An 18,743-nucleotide genomic window follows, 5' to 3' on the forward strand; every position below is an offset into this window, starting at 1 on the left:
CAGGTTGGTTTTTACTTTGCTCTTCAACTTCTTTGTGTTTCTCTGTCTTCTCATTTTGCTTAACTTACTGTGTTTGGGCTCTCCTTTTTGCAGGCTGCAGGTTTGTAGTTCCCCTTGTTGTTGGTGTCTGCCCCCGTTGGCTAAGGTTGGTTCAGTGGGTTGTGTAGGATTCCTGGTGGAAGGGACTAGTGCCTGTGTTCTGGTGGATGAGGCTGGATCTTGTCTTTCTGGTGGGCAGGACCACGTCCAATGGTGTGTTTTGGCATGTCTATGTCCTTATTATGATTTTAGGCAGCCTCTCTCCTAATGGGTGGGGTTGTGTTCCTTTCTTGCTAGTTGTTTGGCATAGGGTGTCCAACACGGTCGCTTGCTGATCATTGAGTGGAGCTGGGTCTTAGCGTTGAGACGGAGATCTCTGGGAGACCTTTCGCTGTTTGATGTTACGTGGAGCTGGGAGGTCTTTGGTGGACCAATGTCCTGAACTTGGCTCTCTCACCCCAGAGGCACTACCCTGACACCCGGTTGGAGCACCAAGACCCTGTCAGCCACATGGCTGCTGAGCCCCTTTGAGCTGCTGCCTGCTCGCTGCCTCTGGAGGTGTGGGGACATCCCCCTGGATCCTGGTCCTTGTTTAGCAGCTTTGCTTCATGAGCTTTCAGACTCTGAGCATTTCTTTTTTCCAAGCTGTGTCCCAGAACCACCTGGATTTGGCCTAGGTCCGACTCAGAAACCCCAGAATTTTAATTCTCCTTCCTTCATAGAATCCTTGTGCTGTTTGCATTTTTTTTTTTTATTTCAAATTCTTCTTCAGTGCTTTTGATTTGTCTTTATAGAATCTTCTATGATTTATGTCAGTTCTGGGATTTAACTTGACCCTATTAAGTCTAATAAGTTAGCTCTATTCCAGTAATGCAAAGCTAGTTTCGTATTTAAAAATCAATCAGTGTAATCTACTATGGAAACAGTACAAAGAAGAAAGACAGTATGATCCTATCAATTGATGCAGAACAATCATTGGAGAATAATCAATACCCAGTCTCTTAGAAAACTAATATCCTCAACCTGATAAAGAACATCTATAAAAATCTCTACAGATAGCATCATACTTAATGACTGATTATTTTCCCTGTAAGATCAGGAATAAGTCTCACTACTCTTTGGGGGGACTTCACAGTGAGGCTATGAATTAAACTATTATGTGATTCAGCACACAGTTAAATTTTGTGTTTAATTTTCAGCAGTATCAGTCTTGTGGCTACAAGAAATCGGAGATGTTTCTTTAGGGATGACGTGGAAGCCATCTGGTTCTCAGACCATCTGAGCTGAGAATTAAAACACCTGAGCTTGTTCTTTTTAATATATAAATAATTATACTCGAATTAATTCATCCCACACCACAGTCATCATCACTGCTGTAATGGTCAAAGGCAACAGTCACTTGGGCTCCCAAAGCATATGTTTCAGTTGGTGCATCATCACAATTAACCATGGGTGGTTAGTGTGGATTAATTAAATTTTATGTCATTGCATGCCATGGATTACTAGCATCTCATCTTCCATTAGGCAGGAGCTCAGCACCATGCCAAGCCCAAAAGCATGAGCAAACTAACTCCCAAACCCATCTTTATGGTTTATCTTCTAACACCACTCTCACTATCAAGTTGGACCCAATCAGGAGACAGAAACTACACAAGTGTAAACAGGGGAAATATAAGGAATTATTATACTATGATAGGAAAATAACTCTAGAAATGGAAGGAGAACTCTAAAGGGTACCTTAGGGCTTAGGAAGAGGACCCAAGGCAGGCCAAACTTGGAAGGGGAATTTGGACTTTGTTGAATAAGATGTGGTTCCAGACCACCACTGGAGAGAAGTTTACTGAATTGCCCAAGCTAGAGCTGGTCCGTAGTCACTGAAAAAGCAAGAATAACACTCTGGGTGGGACACACATGAGCAGAAGCTTGTAGGCAGGCATGCAGAGGGAGTTGGGGCACTACCGTAGACACTTTTGGAACTTGGAGTTGGATTGGCCTTGGTCTGCAGAAACCAAGCATACTTACATGTATGGCCCAGGCCAGGGTGGTTCTGGTCCACTGTGTGGAATGAAGATCAAGTGGTTAGCTTACACCAGCTTGGTGTGGCTTACCTAGTCGAGAAGTGGGTGCTAGGGAGCCATGACCTGGGCTGGGGCAGTCCTTTGCTCGCTGGGGCTCCCTGCTCTTCTGCTGTTGCCTGAATCAAGAGTTGGAGAAAAAGTGCTGTGTAAGCCACACCCTGAGGCATGGAGCACTGGAGAAAACTGTATAGTCAATAGTAAAGAAAAAATCATACTCTCCAAGAGGCTGGTGAATGAGCATAAGGAACCATGAAGGAAAACTTCTTATTCCTGCAGTGTCTCTCCAGAGCACTCTCCTGACAAAACTTAACATCAAGCCAGCTGGCAAGGGGAACATTTAAAATGTCCAACTACCTTGTCTCGGATTAGGCAATTAAATAAAAATTTATAGTAGAGAATCATTAAATTGATAACTGGCACACCACACCTCTTTTTACCTTTTACCATTTCTCTCTCTGTCTCTCTGTCTCTCTGTCTCTCTCTCTCACACACACACAAACACACACACACACACACCTCATATATGTATTTATGTAAGTATTTGTAGTGTCTAAATGAAAAATTAAAATATATAATTTTCAATAAAATATGCTCAGCCATAAGTATGTTAAAGACATCATGCAGTGGTCAGATGCATTCATCTATAAGGGGAATAACTATGAATGTGGTGTTGAGTGCAGAATGATGCAGGGGTCTTGGCTTAAATATCTCAGGGTCACCGGTGAAGTAATTTTTCCAAAATGCAAACAACTGTTGATAAATTTCAAACAAATAAAGAATTATCATTTGATATAAGTGGCAGTTGCATTCCTTAAAATTTCTACATACATTATACACATGTAAAAATCATTTATAAATACACAAAACAGAGTTGGTACTAGATTCTTGCTGTAGTGTAAGGGCCTGACATTAAGCTTTTGATTGCCGAGGCATCCATTTCAAAAGACATCCTTCTTGAATAAAGATATTGCCAGCTGTATGACACAGCTACCAGCAAAACAACCAGATAAGGAATTAGGCTGCCCTCACTCATGAATTTCCCCTTTCAGATAGCCCTGCATAACCTAGATAACTGACCACTTGAGTGATCCCATCTCTTCCTCCCTGTGCCCTAATTCGCACTCTTATGCTTTAAATTAGCTAATAAGGAGTGAACCTGCAAAATTCTAGATATCCCACCCTCTGACCCTAATAAATGCAGAGTCCCAGGTCCCCACTCTCCTTCTCAACCCACTAGCTTGCTGTGTGGCCCTCAGGCATGCTGTGTATCCTTCAGGACCTGTGAGTAATAAATATTATTTCTCAAAGTTCCCTGATGGTTTTTGCTAAGATGTGTCCTGCAATCATAACAAGAACTACAAGGGCCAGTCTAGCCACAGCAGTGGCCTGAGTGGGGGAACTGTCTTTGGGGCTTGTTATGAGCAGTATGGACCCAGGTGAGTGCCTCAGGTATTTCTAGACAAGAGGATCATTATCAAAAGGCTGGGACAGTCACAACATATGTAAACACAGTGTTTTCACCCATATGAATGTATATTTGGACAATCAGAAGTTGACTGTGATAATTCCATGTGTGACAGGATGTGCAGTATCCCTGACCCTTTCCCACTCAGTGCCTATCACTGGGCCAAACACACATAATTTCATTACTTTTCCAAATGACCCATGGGGTTCAGTCCTCCACAACCCTTGGGAACCACTGCTCTACCTTCTTCATGCCTCTTTGCATTGCACTCCTGCTTTCTTTCAGGTTCCCTTTTGGCACTGAGTGTCTGTCTTCTGACCTATGATGTTTGTACTTCAGAAAGAAGCTTGGTGGTAAAGAGGACGGCTCCCCATTACCACAAATTTTGCTGATACCACAGGGAAGCACATGTGGATCAGTCTGGCAGCCCTCCTTTCTCTGCATGTCATGACTGAGGAAGATCAGGACCGTGTTCTGATCCTCACCATTCCTCTATCGCAACCCATTTTTGTCTTCAAAGACGCTGTTAAATCTTTCATTAATGTTGTTTTGCCTGCATACTGTGATTTTTTTTTTCTTGGCTTTGGAGTCAAACTGAACTGAGTTGAAATATGGATGTATGGTTTTCATCAAAAGAAACAGCCAATCCACAATATTGTTTGAGACAAGACTATACCAACACCAATTATTTTCACTACATTGAGAGGGAGAGAGGTTGCTTTCATCTTACAAAGGGTAAACTTTATTTTAGTTTTTATTTTATATTGGAGTATAGTTGATTAACAATATTGTGTTAGTTTCAGGTGTACCACAAAGTGATTCAGTTATACATATACATGTATCTATTCTTTTTCAAATTCTTTTCCCATTTAGGTTATTACAGAATATTGAGCAGAATTCCCTGTGCTGTACAGTAGGTCCTTGTTGGTTATGTGTTTTAAATATCGTAGTGTGTACATGTCAATCCCAAATTCCCAGTCTGCCCCCCCCACCACACTTCCCCCACTGGTAACCATAGTTTGCTCTCTAAGTCTGTGAGTCTGTTTCTATTTGGTAAATAAGTTCATTTGTATCAATTTTTTTTTAGATTCTGCATATAAGCGATATCATATGATCTTTGTCTTTTTGTCTGACTTACTTCACTTAGGATGATAATCTCCAGGCCCATCCATATTGCTGCAAATGATACTGTTTTGTTCCTTTTAATGCCTGAGTAATATTCCATTGTATATATGTACCACATCTTCTTTATCCATTCATCTGTTGTTGGACATATAGGTTACTTCCATGTTTTGGCTATTGTAAACAGTGCTGCAGTGAACATTTTGGGGCATGTATCCTTTCAAACCATGTTTTCCTCTGGATATACGCCCAGGAGTGGGATTGCTGGATCATATGGTAGCTCTATTTTTAGTTTCTTAAGGAACCTCCATACTGTTCTCCATAGTGGCTGTACCAAGTTACATTCCTACCAACAGTGTAGGAGGGCTCCACAAAGGATAGACTTTAACGAGAAGGGACATTTGATTTGGTTACCAAAAATAAGTGTGTACATACACACATATATACATTTACCACAGGCTTCCAGTCTGAGTAACATGACTCTCCTAAAAACTGTTTTTTGCTGATGATACTCCAATTTATAATTATGTTTATGCAAATGGTTCCAATGAACTCTAAGACTTTTGTTGAGCAAAAAGAGAAAAGAAACACATGTATACTGTACCCAAAGATTAGAACTTCCTGCTTTTTAATTCCTCATGCAGTTTTAAATATTCTTTATGGCTTTCATTCCCAAAGGTAATCAATGATTATGCAGACATGCACATTACACTCCATGGGAGCTGCCCTTTCAGGAACTTGGTTTTGAGCTGTAAAGACTCCCACTATGTCTCCTGAAGGTCATGGTAAGATGTTTAAATCACAAATACAGCCATGTGATCACTGAATTCTCCTAAGAAGCATCTTTCTTTTGACTTTTACTTATATATGTTTTCTTTTAAGTGTCTCAAAGAAGCCTGAGGCATTGTAGGCCCTTTGGGTACTTTGAATTTTTTGTAAAGTGTTAATGATACTTTATAATAATGACATCAAATGAATTGACATTTGATCACACACAAAAAATTTTAACTTACACTTTTTTATTCATTTACTGGCTTTCAATGGACTTCCAAAACTTCTAGGGACCTATACAGAAAATGACCCTTTAAAATGAAAATACACCACTCTGTGTTTGTCATAAATATGTTATCAAAATATAAGAAAATCTATTAGTGGGGGAAGACAAGTAGAAGAATGTCAAAAAGTTGTGTAGAAAGAGATCATATCTACTACTTTGCTCAGTCATCCACTCTGCATTTTAAGAGAGACATTGAATATTTCTAAAATAAAGTGACCCACATGGTAGACTATCTAGAAACAAAGTCAAGTGATTATTAATTTAAGGAAGTGCATGTGTTTAAAATACAGAATAGAAAATAAAATTAGGGCCAATTTTGAAAACTGCATAATTTTTGGAAGCAAATTTCATCACAATAGTTCTTGTTTTGTAACAATTAGATCAGTCCAAAAGGGAGATAGTGTATTCCTTATTGTATGAATTTAAGAAAAGGCTTTTTCTTTTCCTCCAGGAGTCATAGATGTTGTATTGAATATAAGCTTTAGATGGAACATCAAGCCAATGCCTTTCACGTTTCCTTTTAATGTTTGTGTTCGGTGTTTTTAATCGGGATCAGTACGGAGCCTCACTCATGGTAGATCTGCAGTATTTGTTTACTTCTGCTGTGAATTCATGTCATTTATGTTTATTGATGGTTCTTGATTCATGGGATGCTTATTATTTTCATGCAATAAAAAATAGATATTAGGCACTTTATGTATGTTGCATCTGGGTAATTCCCAACTGCATTGTTTATCATCAATGCAAGTGTCACATTGCCTGAGATACCTTCTCCAGCTCTCTCAGTCAGAGCAACTGGATGCCTTCTCTGTTGCCTTTAGAACTTTGGAAAATTCATACATACACAGAGATCTAAAATGCACACACACATCTATACATATAAACATGTACATGTATATGTATATATATCCACCCACATAAATATTTTACTTTTTCTTTCAATAAGTTTTTTCATATTTGTGTGATTTTTAACAACAATAACAGAACCCTATGGGGTCAAGTATACCATAGGCAGACTTTAAAGCAGAGTGTGAATATCTTAAAATTAACATATTATAAAGATGGAAAATATAATATGAAAATTGAACAAAGCAACTTGATAATTCCAGAATAAATGCTTAAGAATTATGTGACTTCGATAATACAACTAAATAACACTTTCATATATGTACAATAAAGTTTTCTGTTTCTCTAAAACAAAAAAAGGATTACATGGCTTCCAATAAATGCGTCCCTTGGCTCTTTTTTTTTTCGAGTTAAGTTTTATTTGGGGCAAAATGAGGACTGCAGACCGAGAGACAGCATTTCAGATAGCTCTGAGAAGCTGCTCCGAGGAGGCAAGGCGGGGAGCCAGGTTATATAGAAGTTTTGTAACAAAGGGCAGGTAGTCTGAACATCAAAAGATTATTGTTAATTAAGGAAAACCAGATATCTCAAGTTAAGGAATTTAGGGCTTTTCTATCTGTATCACGTGACTATACGATGCACACCACAACTTTTTGCCAAGCTATCAAATCCGTATTAGGGCTTTGTTTGCTTGCTTGATTGTTTATATATCCATAGCTATTTCCGTGTTCTCGCCAAGTTCCAGCTTGTGTTACACTTACATTTCTTTAAGACTTTAGAATAGTATTACCGTGTCGTCAACAATAACTCAATGTCAGCTTTTCTACTAAAAGCTGAAATTGAGTTATTGTTGACGACACGGTAATACTTTAGAATAATATTTCTTATGGAATCAGGAAAGCTGAAATTGAATTATTGTTGATGACAAGGTAATACTATGCTAATAAAAGACTAAAGGCACCCTGCATCCTTGATACAAATTAAAAGATAGATCAAATGCCTTCAAAGAGGAAAGTCCACCCTCTTTCTCTGAAATAGACAAGAAGAAATACTATCTACTAAGGAATGTGAAAGAGAGATTTTGATTTGTAATGAATATATCATTTTGGAAGTGTGCTTTGGTATCATTAAGTATTCATTTATTTTCTTACTGATTTACTCAGCCCCCATTATTGTCTGCCATATGCATTACCCCATGTTACATGCTGAAGTGGAGAGGGGTGATAGCAAAGACGAATTGGGGAAAATGGACATTAACAGTGTACCAAAGAAAACTTAAAGGTCTGCAGAAAATCGTAAGGACATCTGGAAGAGGTGGTCACTTGCTCTGACTTGAGGGAGCTGGAGAAAGCATTTCAGGTGAGGCCATGCACGTCTTGGTCCAAACATTGCAGTGTGACTTCACCAGGTGAAAAGGATAGGTATTCCTAGAAGACACACTAGAAATCACAGAGTGGGGAGAGGAAATCAACAACAACAAAAATATAACAGTGCATTAGGCAATAATAAAAGTTTTCAAAATGACTAGTCATAGGATTTGGGAAGAATTGCAAGACAAGGTGACTAACAAAAGAGATAGGACCACACTGTATAAGTTTTTGTTGTTGTTTGCTTCATAATTCCTAAAGAAAATGGCAGAGTCAGCCAGTACAGTAAAATGTAATGTTTACAGTCAAAGAGGTCTCAAGGTAGGGTAAGAAGCAACAGTAGAGCTCTGGTCTGCAGTGTCATGCATTCCAGCTGCCTCTTCTGTGCTTTTTTTCCTTTCGTGCTCTCTGCAAGTCACTTAGTGTTCTTATGTTATCTTCCGTGTTTCCTCTTCTTAAAAACATCTGGCAAAACCAATTCAACCTAAGGTGTAGAGCCCCAGAGTGAGGACCATGCTAAGCCATAAGAAATGACACACAGATTATGGAATCAGGATTATTAAAGAAATACCACTGGGGAGAATTAAGGTCGTGTCTATGCTAATTACCGACATCCAAAGGGATTATGAACTCCTACGTTTTTACTCAGTGGCATTACTTAACACACATTTCTACAGTGAGGCAGGAGGAGAGGTAATCATCCTCAGAGATGTAGTTGTGAACATATTCTTAGTTCTAACACACCACTCCTACTTGTCCTGCTCTCCCAATTCACTTGGCCACATGACTTGTTTTGACACTACAGGCCATTGGGTACCAACCATCACGGATTAGTCTGTAAATATGTTTTCTACTTTAGGTGCCTAATTTCTCATTCATTATTTGCTTTGTTCCCTTCTATGTCCAATCATTCTCCTATCTATTTTCTCTAGTCTCTAAAAACCTTGACAGCAAATTTATGGTAATTATTTGATTTTTATTCATAAATTTAACTTACATATCACAACAAAGTACTTTGCGAGCAGAGTGGAAGGTCATTGCCATAAGGAAGTTGAGGGGCACTAAAAAGAGATTTTGTGGAAACTGTAATGTTTAACCTGGATATACCTATAGGTAAGATTATAAGGTGGCAGAAGAGGGAGTGTCAGGCAAGAAGTTTGGAAGCCAGTAGGATTAGGGGTATTTAAGAATGTCATAACCAGGTGGCTTGAAACTGTCATAAAATGCAATAATCAACCATTGTCACTGGTTGGGTTCTCTGGAAGTAGATGTTGAGGATGGGGTGTGGTGTGCAGAATATTCAAGAAGAATCAACACCCAATGAAAGACAAAAACAAGGATTGCCTCAGGAATAAAAATGATAAAACTTTTAGAAATTATTAGTGTAAGCCACTGTTAATAGATTAAAAGAGACATGATATTTTGATTATCTCAGTATTTATAGAAAACGACACATGACACCATTTAACATCCTTTCATAGTAACCAGAACAACAACATAAACCTCAGCAGACTAGAAATGAAAAGATACTTATTTTAACTTGATACAGACAAAAATCAAAAAACAAAACAAAATAAACATCATACTGGAAGGTGAAGGGTTTAAACCATTTCTTTTAAAATTGGGAACATGAAAAGAATGCCCATTGTCACTGCTCTATTCAGCGTTGTGCTAGGAAGCCTAGCTAAGGTAGTAAGACAAGAAATGAAACTATCATGTATAAGAAATATAAAGGAGGAAACAAAATCATTATTAGCAGTAGATAAAATAGTTGTCAACATGGAAACAAAACTCTAAACAAATTTTTGAATTTCAAAGACAGTTCAGCATGTTTGCAGGATATAAGAATATTACCCTAAAAATCGATTGCAGTTAGATATCACAGCAACAAATTATTAGGAAACATGAAGACATCATTTACAGAAATATATAATGCCCAAGAATAAATCTAAAAGAATATGTGCTTTATGGAAGAACATTTTCAAATTTTATTGAAAAACATTGGATAAGTCCCAAGACATTATTAAAGGAATATCAATTTTCCTCAAATGTGTCTAAATACAATTCTAATAAAAATCCCAAAGGTGGTACTTACCTAGCTGGCAAGAATATTCCAAAATGTATATGGCAGAAATAGGGCCAAAATAGCCAAGAAAACAATATTTTTAAGATGTTAGTTCAAAACAATTGTGATAAATAAGAACAAAGTTGGGAATGTTACCCCAACTGATTTTGACTTACTATAATCATGTCAGTATGAGACGTGTAAAGATGGATATGTAAATCACTGAAAGAGAATAGAGTCCAGAATTAAATCCACACATAAAGGGATGGTCTGTTGATTTTCAACAAATGTGCCAAAGTGATTCAAAGGGGAAAGACATATTTTCAATAAATGGTGCTAGAGCAATTAGATATACATATTCAATAAAATGATCTTTGACTCTTACCTCAAAGCATATATGAAGATTAACTCAGAATGGATCATAGACCTAAATGGAAGAGCTAAAACTATAAAACTTGTAGAAAAAATATAAGAAGATATTTGTAGTTCTGAGTTTCTATACAGACTCATAAAAATTTTTATTGATATATGGGACACAACATACTAATAAACTAGATTTTGTTAAATTTAAAAGCTTTTGCTCTTCAAAATACTCTGTTAAGGAATTAAAAAGACAAGTCACAGACTGAAAGCAAATACTTGTAAAACATATACTGGACATAGGATTTATATTCAGGATATGTAAAGAAGACTTGCAGCTCAGCAATAGAAGAAAAAAATCCAGTAAGGAAATTGGCAAAATATTTGTATAGAAACTTCACCATAGAGGAAATATATAAATAAATGGTAAAATAAACCTGTTTTTTTTGAGCCTGTAAAATACCAATGGTAATTTTTTTTAATGTCCTGTTTTTTTTTAATTTTTGAAGTGTGAGTGTGGTGCGAAGGTGTGTCTGGGTGTGAATCTGCACCTGTGCCCTGCAGTGTGAAATGTGAGGAGAGACATGGAGGGGGAGAATGAAGCCCAGGGACTAAGGTCCACTGGAAAGGCCAGCAGCCTGGTAGAGGCCATGCAATTTAAGATAAACAATAAGGGAGGGGAAATGGTTGATGACAGAAATAAGGAGGGACTGGGAGAAGTATGAGAATCTATATAACCTGATCACTCAGAAATAGGAGCTACGAAATGTCGGTTATGCAAAAAGGGGAACTCTGAATTACCAACTTCAGCCTTGACCAAGGTCTTATTCCTCCTCCCAGAATTAAAATACAGATTTTCTTTCCCTTTAGAGATACCTGAGTAATGGTGGCATAGTGATTGTAAATATATTAAAATATTTTCTAATTTCCCAAAAGTCATTGACAAACTATAGTGACTTCAATAAAAACTAAAAATATCTAAAATAAAAATGGTATAGACAACAATATTTTGCTTCAAAAATTATACTATATTCTTAGTTTTATCATATTTAATTTTCCTTAGCCATTTTCAATTTAAAATTTTCTATTATGCATATGTATAAATATATTTTGAATACCATTTCCATGCTTAACTTATTTACATAAATCATGAAAAAATAACTTTTAGTTTGTAAAAAGATATAATTTAATATCTGGTGGGAAGAATAGGTATGTGGCTGAAGATCTTTCTTGTGGGTTACATTATGTATGGTCTCTGGATATGAATGTGATCTCCAGAACTTTTTCTACATTGGATGAATACACCTAAGGACTTGCTTGACCACCTTACATATATGAGTATTTGTAGATACCTAAATGTTTTCTGTTTGAATCAGAATAAATAGAGCTGAATTTGTTTTAGGTTGTAGAATTTCTCCAGCATAAAATGGGGCTAAACTCCTTCAAATCACTTGTTTTTCAACTTGGACATACATGAATAGGCAGGATTATCTATGTATTTCATTTGAAATACACTAAATGCTTCAATCCGATATCAGTGCTTAATTTTCTCTCTGAACATCTGTCTAATTTTATAGTGAACTAGGCTAAAAAAAAGCACAAAAAGGGACTTCCCTGGTGGCGCAGTGGTTAAGAATCTGCCTGCCAATTCAGGGGACACGGGTTTGATCCCTGGTCTGCGAAGATCCCACGTGCCACGGAGCAACTAAGCCCGTGCGCCACAACTGCTGAACCCATATGCCACAACTACTGAAGCCCACGCACCTAGAGCCCATGCTCTGCAACAAGAGGAGACACTGCAATGAGAAGCCCGCACACAGCAACGAAGAGTAGCCCCCTCTCGCCGCAACTAGAGAAAGCCTGCACGCAGCAATGAAGACCCAACACAGCCAAAAATAAATAAGTAAATAAGTAAATAAATAAACAAAACAGAAAAATATAAAGAAAAGCACAAAAGAAGTAATATTTATGAGCAGAAATCCTAATGGGTCATGATTTTCCACCAAAGAGACTAAAATATGTCGTCAGTTTAATACACCACTCAGTAGGAGCACTGTACAATAATTCCACCTCTTCTTCATCTGGGTACAATTTCTGATAACATTATTCACTTGTTCTTTGGATGTAGTAAACTTTTACCTCTTGAAAATTTGCTTCACATTCTCCAGGTCGGAGGATGCATGATGATGAAGAAACGAGTAAGTATTCCTTTACCCAGCTCTGTCCAGGGCTGCTGCAATATTCGATGCACAGACTGTACAATGAAAAGCATGCACAGCCATCCATACACAGCAGCCCGTGCGCACTATCACCCCTGTTTTCTTCCTTCATCTGTGGAAACCTGCAGGAAGCCAAGTGTTGCCATAACTGTAGCCTGTTGCCTCAGCTTCTTTGCTAATCAGAGACCAGACCACCACCACCAAGCTATAAAGTGGGTGGGGCTGGGCTGTTTCTTTCTGCCCTGTACCCGAGCTGTGGAATTTGGTTCCAAGAAAAGAGCTCTATCATGAAAATAAGCTATTCTTCCAATCATTCAAATGGGAATTTCAAAACTTGGACTTGAAAGGACTTCCAACATATTCTAATCAAGATCTTTTCTCTGTCCAGATCCTCTCTTTTCCTATTTTCAAATGCAGCAAATAAACATCCTGACCCAAATGTTCCAAATTGCTAAAGAATTCATATGATGGTACTGGATTGACCTCCAAATGAATGTAAGGTGGTGTATTTTCACCACTTGCCATGCTTACACAATAGAATATGTACCCAATGAGATTTTTAGTTGCATATGTCTTGGCCTCTACTGGACTAGTTTGAGCCTTAGAATCTTTTAAAATTCAATAAAGTCTAGAATAAGGACACTCAGAGCATCTCTGCTGTTTTTGCTTTTGCCCACCACTTTCTTTGGTGACAACAAGCACTAATAAAGTGTATCTCTCTTTAATATTCATGTGTGTTAGAAATGAAAAAAAGAGAAGTGTGTGTAATATGTGTGATCCTTGTATCTTAAGTAAAAACTCAAATTTATCAGCTAAATATGCATTTCCCTAGCGCCATTTGCCCATTGAGATGGTATGGATACATTTCTTTAAGCGCACCAATGATAAATGATGAGCAGTGACAATGACTTGAGGTCAACTTGTTAGTTGAAGATCTGCCTAGAATGCCTGGGTCAGAGGGCTCTCACACTTTCTCTTAGATCTTTCACCTGCTCTCTGGTGCAGTTCAGGGGCCTTTTCTCCAGCTTGTCCAGCACTCTGAGCCTGCATCGACTCTCTGCAGGGTGCCATAGACAGAGAGGTAAACCCAGTCCAATCCATGATTTCAAGAGAATTTTAAGAGAAGTAAGTATGCCATATAATGCGTGCCTTGAAAGAGGTATGTCTCCAATGCCAGAGAAGTTAAAAACAAGAATCTCATTTTCAGGTAGGGCAATAAGAGGAAAGCTACCTGGAAGAAGTGACATTTAGGCCAACTTTGAAATTTGGGTATTATTTTAATGGGCAGAGAAGCACAGGGGCTCTTGTGACAGAGAGCATGGCATTAGCTAATGTGTGGAGGAATGTTTGGGACTAATGTGAATAGTCCAGTTTGCCAGATGAGTGGAGCAAAATATAAGGCAGGAACCAAGAAAGTTGAGATCTGGAGAACCAAGAAAGTTTAGATCTGAATACAACTTATTGAGGAACAAGGATGTGATGTAACTGGGTTTTAGCAAACTCATCAGAAGGTGGTTTTCATATGGGATGAGTAGTAAGAGGCTAGAGGTGAGAAGGCCTGGTAGGAGGTGAAAGGTGAGAAGGGGATTTATAGGAAGGATGATGCATAGACAGATGGCTCTAATAGTCTTAACTAATTAATTAATTACTGCTGAGCACTGGGGATATGTGCTGAGCAAAAATTCAGTCTAATACAGTGGGAGAAATTAAATAATCACACATCTGAGCAGAATCACATCTGTGATGAATGCTTGACAGAAGCAATTTGACTCTAGGAGGATTTCAGAACTTGGGGGAGTGATTGGCAATATTATATTTTGAGCCCCAGATAATGTCGCATTAAGGAATTTGGGTTTGTCTTTTAGACTGTGAAAAACCACTGAAAATTTTGGATCAGAAACTAAGATTAAGAAAGCAGCCTTTCTCTTGGTCAATGTGGTCTTCTTTCTAGAGTTGGGATATTACATTATATACACCATGAAATTCTGGAAACAATCAGAGATGGTAAATCCTATATATGCCTCTTCTACCTTGAGTTGATGTCCAGTGGTCATTTCAGTCAAATGCTTTTTAAAAGAATACTTCTGTTAAAACTTCAATAATTCATTCAGAACAGTATAGCAACTGTACTTATGTGCCTTGGATTCTACCTTTCCAGCATTGTGTTGTTTAATTTTCTGGAGTTACTGTTGGACATATCTGGTTATTTTTTCTCAGGTTGACATAAAGTCAAAATGAAAATAAGTAAGGAGAAGCATAGTGACCTTAAAAACTGTAACTTTAAAAAGTACTTCTGTGACTTATGAAACTTCTATCAAGGATTTTTATCTATTATGTTTATCATTTTTTACTGTATAGGTCCAATTTAAACACTTCCTTTAAAATTTATTGCCAAAAAAACTTTCTCTCAATTAACATATATTTGTAGTTTTTTTCCTAAAAATCAGTATTCTCACCTGTTTATCTTAACTTCAAAGAAATTGAGGATCTTTTCTTTATAGTGGTAAAATATGCATAACGTAATATTTATCATTTTAACTGTTCCAAAGTGTGTAATTCAGTAGCATCAAATAACATTTGCAATGTTGTGTAATCATCACCACTATATCTAAAACTTTTTGGTCATCCCCAACAAAAACTTTGTATCAATTAAACAATAATTCCTCTTTCCCCTTTAACTCTATTCTACTTTCTGTCTCTATGAATCACCAAATGATTGTTGTTTTGTATCTGGACAATTTCACTTAGCATAATGTTTTCAAGAGACATCCATGTTGCAGCATATATAAAAATTTCACTTCTTTTTATGGCTGAATAATATTCCTTTGTATGTATATATCACAATTTGTTTAGACATTCCTTTGCTCAAGGACACATGTTATTTACACCTTTTGGCTATTGAGAATAACTTGGCTATGAACATTGGTGTACATATATATGTTCAAGTCCCTGCTTTTAATTCTTTTGAATGTATACCTAGGAATGAAATTGCGGGTCATATGGTAGTTTCATGTTTAGTCTTTTGAAAAAACAACAAACTGTTTTCAACAGCAGCTGTACCATTTTACATTCCCACCAGCAATGCACAAGAGTTCCAATTTCTCTACGTCCTTGTCATCACTTGTTTTCTTTTTTTTTTTTAACCCATCCTAGTAGGTATAAAATGCTATCTCATTGTAGCTGTGATTTGCATTTCCCTAATGACTAATGATATTGAGCACATTTTCATGTGCTTATTAGCCATTTGCATATCTCCTTTGAGAAATGTCTATTCAAGTCCTTTGCCCATTTTTTGAATTGGGTTATTTGGTGTTATGGAGTTGTGGGAGCTCTTTATATATTCCGGATATTAATCCCCTATCAGATGTTATTTGCAAATATTTTACCCCATTATTTATTTATTATTTATTTATATATTTTGATAGTATCCTTTGGTGCACAAACATTAATTTGATCAAGTCCAATTTATCATTTGTTTCTTTTGTTACCTGTGCTCTGGTGTCATAGTCATTAAGTCGTTGCCAAATCCAATGTAATGAAGACTTAAAAATTTTTTTCCCTGAGTTTTACAGTTTGAGCTCTTAAATTTAGATCTAAAATTTAGATCTTTGATCCATTTTGAATTGACTTTTGCATTTAATATGAGGTAAGGGTCCAACTTCTTTTGCATGTGGATATCCAGTTTTCCCAGCACCATTTGTTGAAAAGACTTTCTTTTTCCCATTGAATGGTCTTGGCACCTTTGTCAAAAACCAATTTACCATATATGTGAGAGTTTATTTCTGAGCTCTCTATTCTATGCCAGTGGTCTATATGTCTGTCCTTATGCCAATACCATTCTGTATTAGTTACTACAGCTTTGCAGTAAGTTTCAAAGTCAGGAAGTATGAGTCTTCCAGTTTTCTTTCTTTTTTTAGGACTGTTTTAGCTATTTAAGGCCCCCTAAAATTCCATTTTTGTGAAAAGAACTATTGGTATTTTGATAGGGATTACATTGAACCTGTAGCTTGCTTTGGGTGGTATTAACATCATAAAAATATTGTCTTCCTAGCCATGAATATAAATATCTTTCCATTTATTTTTGTCTTCTTTAGTTTCTTATTTAGTTATTCATTTATTTTTTTGGCTGCGTTGGGTCTTCGTTGCTGCGAGCGGGCTTTCTCTAGTTGCGGTGAGTGGGGGCTACTCTTTGTTGCAGTGCGCGGGCTTCTCATTGCAGTGGTTTCTCTTGTTGCAGAGCAGGGGCCCTAGGCACGTGGGCTCAGTAGTTGTGGCACGTGGGCTGTAGAATGCAGGCTCAGTAGTTGTGGCGTACGGGCTTAGTTGCTCTGCAGCATGTGGGATCTTCCCGGACCAGGGATCAAACCCCTGTCCCCTGCATTGGCAGGTGGATTCTTAATCACTGCGCCACCAGGGAAGTCCCTTCTTCAGTTTCTTTCAGCAATATTTTGTAGTTTTGAGGGTACAACTCTTTCACCTGCTTGGTTAGATTTACTACAAAGTATTTAATTCTTTTAGGTGCTATTATCAGTAGGATTGCTTTCCTAAATTTTTTTTGGCCTTTTTTATTGCTGGTATTTAGAAACACATCTGATTTTTGCGTGTTGATCTTGTACTCTGCAACTTCGCTGAATTTATTAGTTTCTACTTGGTGTATTCTATATACTGGATGGTGTCATCTGCAATAGTTTTAGCTCTTTCTATTTTGGATGCCTTTTATTCACTTTTCTTTTCTGATAGCTCTGGTTAGAACTTCCAGTAGAATGTTGAATAGCAGCAGTGAAAGTGGGTATTCTTGTTTTTGTTCCTTATCTTAGGTGGACAGTTTTCAGTCCCTTACCATTGATTATAATGTTAGCTGTGGGTTTTTGTAAATATTTTTTAATATGTTGAGGGATTTTCCCTCTATTTCCAGACTTCTGGAAGTTTTTTATCATGAAAGTGTGTTTGATTTTGTCAAATGCCTTTTCTGCATCAATTGGGATAATCATGTGGTTTTTTTCCTTGTTCTATTAATGTGACACATTACATTGATTAATATTCTTATGTTGAACGACTCTTACATTTCAGGAAAAAATGCTGCTTGGTCATGGTAAGTAATTATTTTAAAATGCTATTGGATTCAATTTACTAATATTTTGTTGAGGATTTTTGCATCTATCTTCATAAGGGCTATTGATCTGTGATTTACTTTTCTTGTGGTATTTTTTTTTTTCTGGCTTTGATATAAATTAGTGCTGGACTCATAAAATGAGGTAGGAAGTGTTCCCTCCTTGTCAATGATTTGGAAGAGCTTGAGAAGGATTGATATTAATTCTTCTTTAAATGTTTGGTAGAATTCTTTTGTGAAGCCACCTGGTCCAGGACTTCTCTTTGCTGGTAAGTTTTAGATTAATAATTCAATCTCTTTACCTGTTATAGGTCTGTTGAGATTTTCTATTTCTTTGTGAGTTGGTTTAGGGCATTTGTGTGTTTCAAGAAGTTTGCCCATTTCTCTAATGGTTATCTAATTTGTTGGCTTACAGTTGTTCATAGTATTCTTCTATAATTCCTTTTTGCCTCTATAAGGTTTGTAGTAATACTTCCACTGTTATTCTGATTTTAGTTATTTGTGTCTTCTCTTTTTTATTTTGTCAGTCTAGCTAAAGGTTTGTCAATTTTGTTTATTTTTTTCAAAGAACCAATTTTTGGTTTCATTAATATTTTTCTATTGTTTTATTTCTCTATTTTGTTAACTTTGCTCTAAACTTTATTGTTTCTTTCCATCTGCTAGCTTTGAGTTTGGCTTTATTTTCCTTTTCTAGTTCCTTATGGTATGAAGCTGTTGATTTGAGATCTTACATTTTTTTACAATGTAAACATTTACATCTATAGATTTCCCTCTGAGCACTACTTCCACTGCATCCCATAAATTTGGTATGTTGTGTTTTTATTTGTTTCTAAGTATTTTCTAATTTATCTTGTGATGGCTTCTTTAAGAGTATGTTGTTGAGTTTCCACAAATCTGTGAATTTTCCTGTTTTCTTTGTTACTGATTTTTAACTTCATCCTGTTGTGATTGGAGAAGGTACTTAGTATGATATCTGTCTTTTAATCTATTCAGACTTATTTTGTGGTTTAACATG

General features: G+C 36.9%; 1 protein-coding gene across 31 annotated transcripts in view; it reads left to right on the forward strand.

The window, feature by feature from the left end:
• The window catches only part of LOC309665293 (uncharacterized protein), a 325,697-nt gene that overhangs the window by 192,270 nt on the left and 114,684 nt on the right, over nt 1-18,743 (forward strand). For 6 of the 31 annotated variants that reach the window (XR_014266305.1, XR_014266306.1, XR_014266310.1 and 3 more), the window contains one exon: nt 5,383-5,489. The exons of 19 other annotated variants lie outside the window; for them this stretch is intronic. The gene's annotated coding sequence lies outside the window, so the exon portion shown is untranslated. 6 more of the 31 variants (XR_014266314.1, XR_014266315.1, XR_014266318.1 and 3 more) reach the window with 2 other exon arrangements.

Source organism: Balaenoptera physalus (genome assembly GCF_965194825.1).
Source record: "Balaenoptera physalus genome assembly, contig: SUPER_7_unloc_4, whole genome shotgun sequence".
Taxonomy (NCBI): domain Eukaryota; kingdom Metazoa; phylum Chordata; class Mammalia; order Artiodactyla; family Balaenopteridae; genus Balaenoptera; species Balaenoptera physalus.